This window comes from Peromyscus maniculatus, chromosome 3 (genome assembly GCF_049852395.1).
Source record: "Peromyscus maniculatus bairdii isolate BWxNUB_F1_BW_parent chromosome 3, HU_Pman_BW_mat_3.1, whole genome shotgun sequence".
Classification (NCBI taxonomy): Eukaryota; Metazoa; Chordata; class Mammalia; order Rodentia; family Cricetidae; genus Peromyscus; species Peromyscus maniculatus.
In genome coordinates, this window is record NC_134854.1 from 115,564,540 (window position 1) to 115,575,790 (window position 11,251).

Sequence of the window (11,251 nt, forward strand, 5' to 3'; positions counted from 1 at the left end):
AGTTCCAGGACAATGAGAAACTTTGTCTCAAAAAAGTCAATGTTAATGGCAACTGAGGAACAGTAATGGAGATTGTCTTCTCACATCCACACACATGTGCATATACAAGTGAACCTGCACACACATGCTTGTGGGGGCTCATGTGCACACACACACACACACACACAGAGAGAGAGAGAGAGAGAGAGAGAGAGAGAGAGAGAGAGAGAGAGAGAGAGAGAGAGAGAGAGAGGTAGATAAGCAAACAGAGAGAACAAGAGACAGAAAGGATAGCCTGACTCTAATTGAAGAGAAATGAAAAGTCTCCAACCATGGCAGAGAATGGACTGACCCTCCCTCAGACCTCCTCTCTTTGCTCCCTCTAACAGAGACCAAGACAGGAAAGATGAAATGCACTTGACACGTGTCAGCAAAGAGGTGGTCGTTCCCATGACAGAGAGCATTGATACTCTGGGAACAGCTTCAGATGGAGTGGGCAAGAGGCCAGAAGACATCAGCCCAGTGCCTGACTTCACAGTGCGTATCTGGCACAGATAGGCAGCCAGCAATGGGCCAGTAGAAGGGACCCCTTCATCCACAGGGATCTTTTCAGTAGATGAAATGGGGGTTACCTTCTACACATCTGCTAACTCCTTGGGGTAGGATTTCCCAATTGGTAAGTTGTGTGTACAGGTATATCCACATGTGATGGGTCCTCTTGACTCTAGGGAGAGTGGCCTCACCTCCAGGCCAACACTTCTAAAAGCAAAGCATGTCATACATCAAGAATTTATAAAATTAACAGTTTTATGGCAGATAAGGAAACTAAGGCAATACAGAGGAATGACAAAGTAGAAGGGGTATGATAAGTAACTATGACAGTGTATGAAATGAGCAAGAGTTCCCATTTTTATCAGGCCTTCTATGACTTGCAGAATATTGGCAATGTGGAGACTACCACAGTTAATCTTCATAATAAACAAGGCCTAACGCGAGGACAGGGTAGGTGAGTAAGGGGCTGGTGACTTGAGACAGGAATTTTCAATGGAGGCTTGTAATTATTAAGAGATATGCTGGAAAGCAGGTGGGCTGACCCATTGAAGCCAGTGAATTTGGAAAGGGCTAATTTAAATAAAACATGTGTTGTTTCAGAACTGAGTAGAACATACTGTGCCTTCCAGAAAGTAAAAGCCGTACGGGGTTATTGCAGGAAACTCTAACTGGGAGCTATCACCTGAAGAACACACCTTGCAAATTGCTACAGTGAAAGCATCTTAGTGCTCTACCCACTTAAGGAAGGATGGGATATTCTCCCTGGTAGACTTCTTTAAAGGTGTGAGAGAAAGCATAACTGTCCCCACACAGCATCCTATCCTAGCCCATCTGATAGCAGGGAAAGCCCACACTGGCTTGGTCCTTACTAGTGGCGAGTGGCAAGCCTGATAAACTTGAAACAACAACAAAGAGTGTAGGGGTTTAATCAATCTGGCTGAGTTCCCAGCCTCTGCAAAATGACCTCACAGAACTTGGGGGTAGTCTGGAGTTGAAGCTGTCAGCATTTGGCCAGAGACTAAAATGTTTCTTCCCTTTCAGTGTGTTTTCTTTACTGGAAGAAAGAAAACAAAAGGGTTCAAAGAAATAAACAGAAATCTGTAGAAAACCTTAAATATGGCATCTCCATGGCTTTGCAAAATAAACAAAGAATGGGGGTGCACTTGTGTGCACATTCACATACTTGTTAACATGGACCTGGGGGTCTTTACGGCGTTGTACTGATTTCTTTACACATAACGAAGAGTAAATATTCAGTCTAAGGGACTGTCTCATGGATTAAATTATAGTAAGAACTAAGCTGATTGAAAACACAGGGTAAAGGATTACATAGCCTCCCTCACTTTATCCCAGGTGTCCTTCTATAGCGTAGCAACGTAAACTTCAGCCAGATGAACAGAATTGAAATGAAGACTCCATGCCAAAAGAAATAGGACTTCATATTTCTTCCCAAGTCTACTTCCACTTGAAAGGTTTCTTTCCTCACAAGAAACATGTGTCAAAGGATATAAAAGTGCCTTTCTGTTTGGGGCTAGAACCAGAAATCAAAAGACAACGGAGAAAAACTCCAGCTCAGCTAGTCTAGATTGGAAATGATGTGTGAATTTTGCTGTTTCTCCCAACATTTCAGAGCGGCTGTGACATAATGCTTAATTCAATCTCCCAGGGAATCGCCGTTTCTTTGTGGGATATTAACACTGGTAGGAAATTTCTCCACGCGAGGAAGGGGAAAGAATTGAAACCCAGCGAAGCTTCGAAGATTGGTAAATAAATAATTTTGTCTGAACCCCACTAACTCCCCCCCTCACCCCTGAGAGGTCCTGTGGACTGTAGCAATGCATCATTTAGATAGCTCATTCATGGAAAACGAACAAAAATTGATGTTGTTATCTGGGGTTTCCTTGTGTAATTTGTCTAACTCTTCCAATTCATTATGGCTTTGCCCTTCTTTAATAAATGGCCCCAAATTTCCTTCAGATGTTCCAGAAAACTTTTGGGCTGGCTGGAAGAAAATTTAAGAGTCAATAAGTTCATTGCAAGGACATCCAAGCCTTCCATTGGAATGAACCTGCTGTGACAGGCAAGTTGGTGTCTCTAGACTTTCCATTCCAAAGCTGAACAGCACTGATGACTTTCTACAAAGTACATCCTAAAACACTTTTATCCCCAGAGGCTGTATACCAGGCTCATTGGGAATAAAGGCAAATGTGGGCAACAAGATCCCATCCCTTCATGGAATTCAGTCTCTACCAGGAAGACAGACATCAAGTTAGATCAGCAGTAAGACTTGAGGAGCACATGGAGAGAATTAACTACTGCTGTGGGTTTAACCTAGGCATCTGGAAGCTCCCCTCCCTGAAGAAGTGGTGACTGCTGAAAGATGCTCACGACAGTGCCAAGCCAAGAAGAGATATGCGCTATAGATCGTCAGAAATGGCAGAGGAAGGCAATTCATTCTGTCGTTCATACTGCAGTCTCTGTGTATGTTACTTTTAGTTTCTAGGCCCACCATCTGTACATTCAAAACCTGTTTTCATTTCTCTTGTGCTGCTTTTGAAAAACAACATAAGGAGTTGGGGATTTAGCTCAGTGGTAGAGTGCTTGCCTAGCAAGCACAAGGCCCTGAGTTCGATCCTCAGCTCTGGAAAATAAAAAAAATAAATAAAGAAGAAAAAAAAAAGAAAAACAACATAAAAGTGAAAACTACTCTTGAACATGCTGTGCCAAATCCATGAGACCGTCATACAACATTAACTTCTGTCCACACTTGAAGACGATGGGTTCCGGTCATTTAGATAGGAGTTAACACAAGGTTCAGAGCCAGGTAGGAGATGTTCAAATGCCAGTTTCCCACCACTTTACTGTGGTTTCTCCTGTGCAGATCTATATTTCACCAAGATGACTGGTAGAGGGGTATTTCAACTAAAAACACTGCCCAGAAGAAGTAAAATAATTATGAATCATTAATAATTGCCCTAGACCCCTCCAGCTGTTTGAAGTTAGACTTTCAGAAGATGTGATTTGGGAATTTGAATTTTTTCAAGCTGCCCACGTGCTTCCCATGTCTATGAGCATCTTGGAACTTCCGCCAACTTCCCCACACTGGCGAGAGAGACTAAGCAGTGGGCAGAAACAGACTGCTGCCAATACAGGTCTCTGTGTCCCAGCTGCACTCTTGGGTTGGTCTTCTCACCTTCTGAAACACTGCAAGGCAGAGAGCTTATGATTTTCAAACTGCAGATCATTTAGCCTCACGCTTGGGCAAGCTCTCTAGGCAGGGCTGGGAGAGGTAGCTGCTGGTTCAAGCTTCAGCTGAGATGTGAAAAGTGAGACTTTTTCAGAGGAAGTAAGATAAGGCAGAACTTACAAAAACAAACATCCTGAGGCCGGTGTGCCAAAGGCCACTGGCAAAGTCTATGGTCTAACGCTAAGTGAGTTATGCAAACACATTACCCGGCCATCCAGGAAACCTGAAGCAGATGCCTGGAAATAGGATGTGTGTTTGCAACCTGGAAAGAAATATCCTGAGTGATGATATGGGATGAGGCACAAAGGGCACAGACGAACACCAAAGGGAATCTCCATCCATCAGTAGACCCAAGGTGGGCAGGTGGTATTCCAGTCATGTGGCTCAGAGCAAGTTTAGGCCTGGAGGGAGAATCAATCGTCTCTTACTGTTAGAGCTGTTAGGGTCCGGGGGCCGAGGCAACCCTAACAAGCTAGGCTCAGCCTCAGGAGGTGAAAGACAATAGTGAAAATCAGAGGAAGGGAATTTATTCAATGCAACCACATTTTATAGAGAAGCAAAGAGGTCCAGTGGCTCTCCCACCACCTGCAAGTCAATCTCAGGATCCTGACCTGGGATTTAGGTTTAAATCAAAGGCTAGAGGGGGATGTACAACCATTAAGTGCTGATCAAGGTGTGGTCCTGCCCATCACCGACCCATCGGGGTCTCAGCTTTGGTCTATCTTGCAAAGCGGCCTGAGCAGCAGTCAGAACTGGATGAAATCTCTTTCCAGAACATAGCCTCTCTTCTGACTGGCAGGAGATTTCTGCATTTTCCTTTTCTCAGCATGAAACTTTTAGGGAAATTCTAATTCCTTGGGGACCATTGTTTCAATAGTCTGGGAGCCAAAGCCAAGGGCAAGGTGTCACTTGCTTTAGGAATATTTTCACTCCTGCCAGGATCATCACACAAGCTAATGCAAAATCATGTGCCTTTCTTTCTCCTGTCCATGGAAGTACCTGGTGGCCGCTACAGACAGAGCAATGGTAATTGGAGACCCAGTGGCTCTGGCTAGCGCTTGGGAGCTTTGGAATGCTAAAAAGATTGTGGTACTGCCTACCCACCCATTACATCATGTGAAATAACAGTTCTGATTAAAAATGGGAAGGAAGGCAGTGTCTTCCAAACAACCTCAGCAATGTCTCAAATTGTCTTCTGATGTGGATTGATGCTTTGGAGGAAACACAAAACACCAATTTCTGGCAAAAAAAAAAAAAAAAAAAAATCAAAACACAAAAAGATTTGGTGTGCTATATTGGCCCCCTTCACAAACTTCATCCGGTGAAATGATGTTCAGTAACACGATTAGAAATCCCTCAGCACAGAAAACATAGTGGCCCAGTGCAGCTTGCTATTATTTTAGTAAGAATAGCATAGACCCCCACTAATTTACTATGGTTTGCTTTTGCTTTCAAAGGGTGCTAACACTGAACAGGGCGCCACATACCTATAATTCCAGCAACTGGACGTAGGAGGATCAAGAATTCCAGGCCAACTTGGCCCCCATAGTGAGATCTTGCCTCACTAGGGAAATAAGGAGAGAGTGGGGGAGGGGCGAATGGAGGGGTGGGTAGATGGATGTGTACTTCAGGTCTTTCCTCTGTGGACTCAGTTTTGACTCCCATTTTAGCTCGTGGGCATTGTTGGACCTGGCCCTACAGCAGTTAGGACAGTCTCTCCCAGCCTCCCATGTGGGCTCATCTCAGAATTGCACCCCGTTCTCTGACACGGTCTCCCCTGGAGCTCTGTCTTTCTCCTACTCGGTCCCTTTCACATGATGACATTTCATTAACTATCATTTTTGCTTGCTTTTAATTAAGGAAACACTGTTTGCACTCTTCTCGGAATCACTTACTGAATGCCACCTAGACTCTTGACATTTATTTAGGAAATAGCATTTTGCAGAGTTTTTATAGCATGAATATTAGATGATGAGGATAATTCAAAACCCTGTGCGGAAACAGGCTCATATTATAGGACAGCGAGGTCAGCCCTGAAATCTCAGCTGCACTGTGGCTTGACAGTATCAGCAACACTTTGGAAATTGGGGGAGTGCTTTAAGCTAGCCACCCAAACTTGGGCTGTATTTTGTGAAATGATATATATATTTTTTTCAACAATAAAAGAAAGACTGGAGATGTAGCTCCATGAAGAGCACTTGTTTAGCAAAGGCCAAGTCCTGGATTTGATTCCTAGAGCCACCAAAAGTGATTGTCCTTGGGAAGCGATTCCCTTTCTACCAGCAGTTTTTAAACATTTTAATTGCCAAAGGATTCCCAATTATTCTCTTAAGTAAAAATTTCAAGATCTAGTTGTGGGTTCCTGAAAGATATTCTAGGTGGTGGGGGGGGGGGGGGCGATGAAGAGTCGAGAAAAAGAGGCAGGCAGAAAGGAAGGAAGGAAGAAGGGGAAGGGAGGGATGGAGAGATTTGCCAGTCTTTTTCTTATTTCTTTTGCTGAATTCAGGTTATTTATTCTTTCTAGTCAAGACACTGGGACTATTTGATTTTAATAAAAGGTTGCGTTGCTGTAGGAAAACTGGCCTCTTCCCTATGATGCCCAAGGAGCAGGGGTGGTTAGAGAACTCCCAGCAAAACAAATCTGAGTCATTGGTCTTTTCCGGGTATCTCTTAAGATCTGCACAGGTCAAGGATATAGGCTGTGGAGCTCTTATTTGGCTCCAAGTTGTCCTGCCCCATTTCCTGTAATCTGGGGACCACTGTGAACCTCTTAAAGAAGGACAATGTGTGTGCAAAGACCCAGGGCTCTCTCACTCTCAGGGACCTCAATAGTGGGGCAAAGATAACCCCACAAAGAGAGAAAGTACCACACTGCGGCTCAGGGAACAGTAACTGGAGGGATCATAGGAAAACTTAAACTTTCTCAAATTATGTACATTCTCATCTAGACATATCACATGCATTTAAAGAGTACTAATGTTGAAATAATTGGCATATGACCTAATCTTAGCCTGAGCACAGATTCCTGGCCTCAGCAGCACCCCATTGGAGGATTTTAGAAGGTTCTCTCCAGCAACCATTCTTGTCGCCTGAGTTCTTTCCTCTTGCATCTGTCCCCGAAGGGCTAGCCTTTGACACTCTTCAGGCAGGTCTACCTTAAAGCGAACATATAATGCCCCATTCTCATGTGCCTCCACTCCCGAGCTCTCTGATGACATCAAGCAAATTACTATTGGAGTGTTGGAGAGTACTGTGTTGGTAAAATAAGGTGAATCTGCAGCTCAGAAAATGTTAAATAGGAAAAGAATATATCTTTGAGTAAGGAGCTCGTGGGCTGTTCAGGATGGGAGTTATATCAAGACTCTGGCTTTAAATTGGGTTGGAATCCCAGTTCTGCTCCAGATGAGGCATGAGCAAGGCTTTCCCCCTTCCAGAACTTCTGTGCTCACCTTTGTGTCCAGATCATGGGAACTCCTTCCCAATTACTTTCAGGAGGCAAAAAGTAATATTCTTCTAAGGTCTGGACTAAACACTGAAAACGTGGGACTATATGTACACATAGGGACCAGGCAATGAAGTAAACATAGCGCCCGCCCCGCCCTGCCCCCCACTTCCTGAACTGTAAGGTGGAGGGAGCAGCAGTGCTTGCCTGCATGTGCCTGTGGCCTGCGTGCCTGGTCCTCAGACCTCCCACCATGGCTCCCAGCCACCTCTCTCTGTTCAATGTCTCACAAAACTAGCCTCCTAGAATTTTCCAGAAACCTTGCCTCTGTTAGTTGGAATCTAGAGGAATAGTAAAAAGCTCTCCGGGATGCTAGCCTAGCAGTCAGAAATGTATCTGAGCTAAATGGGGTTTCCTGAAATGGGGAGTGGGTAGTAGTGGTTTCAGTCCATGCTGGCACACAGTATTCCAGAAGACAATGCCAATATGGCCAGACTTTATTTTAACCTGTTTGCATTTGTGAAGATCCTGGCTTCTCCAGATATAGCTGTTGCTGTAGCTGTTGAGCCAATCAACATTGGCAGAGTAACTTTATGGAGAGCTGCATCCAAAAATGATGCTGAGTGGAAGTCATTTGTAAACTGGAGGACTATGACAGTGCCCATGGTGATGCAGAGCTCCAATAGCAAGGACACCTCAGAGACCAGATGCCACTTAGCCTTGAAAGCACACTCACATAATGTGGTAAAGCATTTCAGATTACTTCAGGAAAGAGTAGAGCAAAGAACCCCCATCAGACTCCTGCCCAACTGTGTGCACTAAAGGCCAAGATCCCCATCACAGTTCTCAATGATGCCCGGGATTCATGTGGTGCTTTGGATGCCAGGCCACTGGTGAAGGAACTCAAGAGAAGCATTAGACACTGCAGCTGTGGTTCCTTTCCAGCTAATCAGCCTAGAAGGTGGGAATTCCATTCAGAGAAGGCACAGCCAGAGTCTACATGGTCTAAGACCTCTACCCAACCCTCGTGTCTATATCCACTGTAGAGTCAAGAGCAAGACAGGCCATAGGAGGTCTCCATTTGATCATTTTCTTGCATGGTCTGACATTTGTGATGACCCAGCTGCAAAATCATCTGTTGAGAGTGTGGGATGGTTTTCTTGCCCCAGGGTATAAAGAAAAACACTTGAAAATATCCTTTAAAAAGAGGAAACTGCTATGTTCTTCAAATAGACCAGTCTTACATACCAAATGGAAATGAGGTTAGAACATTCTTTGGTCTTCATCTAAGCCAGAAGACAAATATTGTACCTAAGAAGTCATTATTTAGCAATGTTGTTATGCAGAATAAAGACCTGCTGGGTTCTGTCTGCCCTCAGAGACCTCACTGTAACCACCACTGCTTTTAAGTGTACTTAGTCTAACTCTGTGTGCTAAGCCAAGTCAGACAGGTTATTCACATCAGAGTAGGAATGGTACTGGATACACCATATACGCCTTGTAGACTGTTGGTGACTTTGACAACACTCAAGAGAGTTTTCCATGGAGTTTAAAGCCAGAGTGAAGAATGCAGATCTCTCCAACACCATTGATCAGTATGTGACTGGCACCATTGGTGAGGGTGAGGTGGATAGAGCTCAATGGAGTTATGGCCTACATTGCATCTCTTTCCCTTTCTACTACTGACAGCATTGTGACTGAGGTTTTCCATCAACTGGGGATCATCTTGGCTTGTATGGATCTTCAACTCATCCATTTCTGATCTTCATTCACATTGCTTCAGAGTTTGTAGTGAGTAAGCATGTGTGACATTTTCAAAATACCTTTAAAAAATAAGTCATTTGTGTCTTTAAAAAAAAATGGAAGTAGATAATATGTTTTAATCCCAGATGGACTCCCTCCTACCTGTTTGAACTGGGGTTACCTTATTGCTGCATAGGAATAATGATCTACAAGAGTGTTTGAATCCTTGAAGTAAATTAGTTAATGTATCATTAATTATTTAAAGGATTAAATTAATTAGGCTATCTAAAATGATCAGCATGGTATATAGCATATATCCAATAAATTATGCTATGCTTATTTCCTCAAGCATATGCATTTAAAAATAATCTTATTATTATACTATGATTATTTTAAAATATTTTATCAAGATAAGTATATGAAAGAAAGTATACAAGGCACCTATTTTCAGCATACACTTCAGTGGCATAAGGACACTGAGGTTATAAAGCCCTCGACACCATTCTTCTGGAACATTTTAATTATCCCAAACTAAAACTCTGCCCCATCAGAAATTACTCTGTGCTCTCCCTTGAGCTCACTCCTGGGAATAGCCTCTAATTCTGAGAATTTGTCTACTCTAGGCCCTTTGTAAAAGCAGAGTCCTGCAATGACTGTCCTTTGTGCCTAGCTCACTTCATGTGGAAAGACTTATTTTGGGTGTGTTCACTTCGGATCTGTCACCCGGCTTTGGTGTCTGCGGTGAGGCAGCGTCCCCTGGTTGAAGTGCATGGTGGAGGGACATTGCTCACCGGATAACAGCTAGGAAAAAGAGGTAGGTGAAGAGGTGAGGGTCCTAGCACTCCCTTCAATGGCTTCCCCCACAGTGACCTCATTTCTTCACAGTAGACTCTATTTCTTAACAGCTCTCCAACCCTCTGATAGCTTCACAGACTGGGGAATAAGCCTTCCACACCGTTGCCCTGTGGAGAACACATTCAAATAGTGAGAAGGATATCACCACTACATTTTGGATCAAATAATTTCTAGTTGTGGGGGGGCTGCCATGTGCAATATGGGAAATTTAGCCACACCTCTGGTCTCTACCTACATTTCCTTCCCTTCCTTGACAATCAAAAAATGTCTAGACATTGCATTCACCCTCTGGGAGTCCCAGTTGTCTCAGACTAAGAAGTACTGTTCCCTAGAACATGCAGGCCTACATGAACTGTAAAAGGCTCACCATGGAGGCCAAAAAGTTCTGTCTTAGAGCTTTCCACACTGTTTCTACCTTACAATAAGGAAACATTTTCACCATTCTCCTGGGTAAACTGCAGAGACAACAGAAAGTTCCCTACAGTGGCCTGTAGCTGGAGTTTTCTCTCTGGGTTCCGCCAAGCCCCGGCAGTCTGACAGCCCATTTATAAAACAAACACACAGATGCTTATATTATTTATAAACTGTATGGCCATGGCAGGCTTCTTGCTAACTGTTCTTATATCTTAAATTAACCCATTTCTATAAATCTATACCTTGCCACGTAGCTCGTGGCTTACCAGCATCTTCACATGTTGCTTATCATGGTGGCGGCTGGCAGTGTCTCCCTCCTCAGCCTTCCACTTCCCAGAATTCTCTTCTCTGCTTGTCCCACCTATACTTCCTGCCTGGCCACTGGCCAATCAGCATTTTTATTTATACAGAGTAACATCCACAGCAGTGGCCTAGATTAGCTACACTTGACTAAATCAGCATCAAGAACAGCACCAATGCAAAGAGCTAGAAATGGACAAAAGTAAATGCAAATGAGAGGGAGCTTTGATGCCACTGCTGCTAATATTTAATAATTTTGTCAAAATTGCATCAAATTATATAGAACTCTACACACACACAGAGAGAGAGAGAGAGAGAGAGAGAGAGAGAGAGAGAGAGAGAGAGAGAGAGAGAATCCAAATTGTGAAATTCCTTTCTCAGTGAGACAGCAAAAAGTTGTAGCACACAAATCCATTGAACAGCAGTTTCTTTTATTTTTATCCCTTGGGAAGAGAAAATGTCACCGAGAGCTCAGAATATAGCATCTGAGGAGAACTTTATCAAAGTTATTTGCTGTTGTTGTTTTTTAAATAAGCTGCCTAAATCTAGACCAGTGAGATAGCTCAAGAGGTAAAGGGGTTTGCTGCCAACCTGAACGGGACTCCCAAGCCCCATATGGTGGGACTGACTCATGAAATTGTCCTCTGATTTCCACACACACACACACACACACACACACACACACACACACACACACACGGAGTGTGGGGAGAGGTGAT

At 43.7% G+C, this 11,251-nt stretch overlaps 1 long non-coding RNA gene across 11 annotated transcripts in view; it reads left to right on the forward strand.

Annotated features, from left to right (window-relative positions):
- LOC107399835 (uncharacterized) overlaps positions 1–11,233 on the forward strand; it is a 356,785-nt gene extending 345,552 nt beyond the window's left edge. For 8 of the 11 annotated variants that reach the window (XR_013050028.1, XR_013050030.1, XR_013050032.1 and 5 more), the window contains one exon: positions 369–11,233. This is a non-coding gene — a long non-coding RNA (uncharacterized LOC107399835). The remainder of the gene's footprint in view (positions 1–368) is intronic. The other 3 variants (XR_013050034.1, XR_013050031.1, XR_013050033.1) reach the window with 3 other exon arrangements.
- Positions 11,234–11,251: the final 18 nt, after the last annotated feature.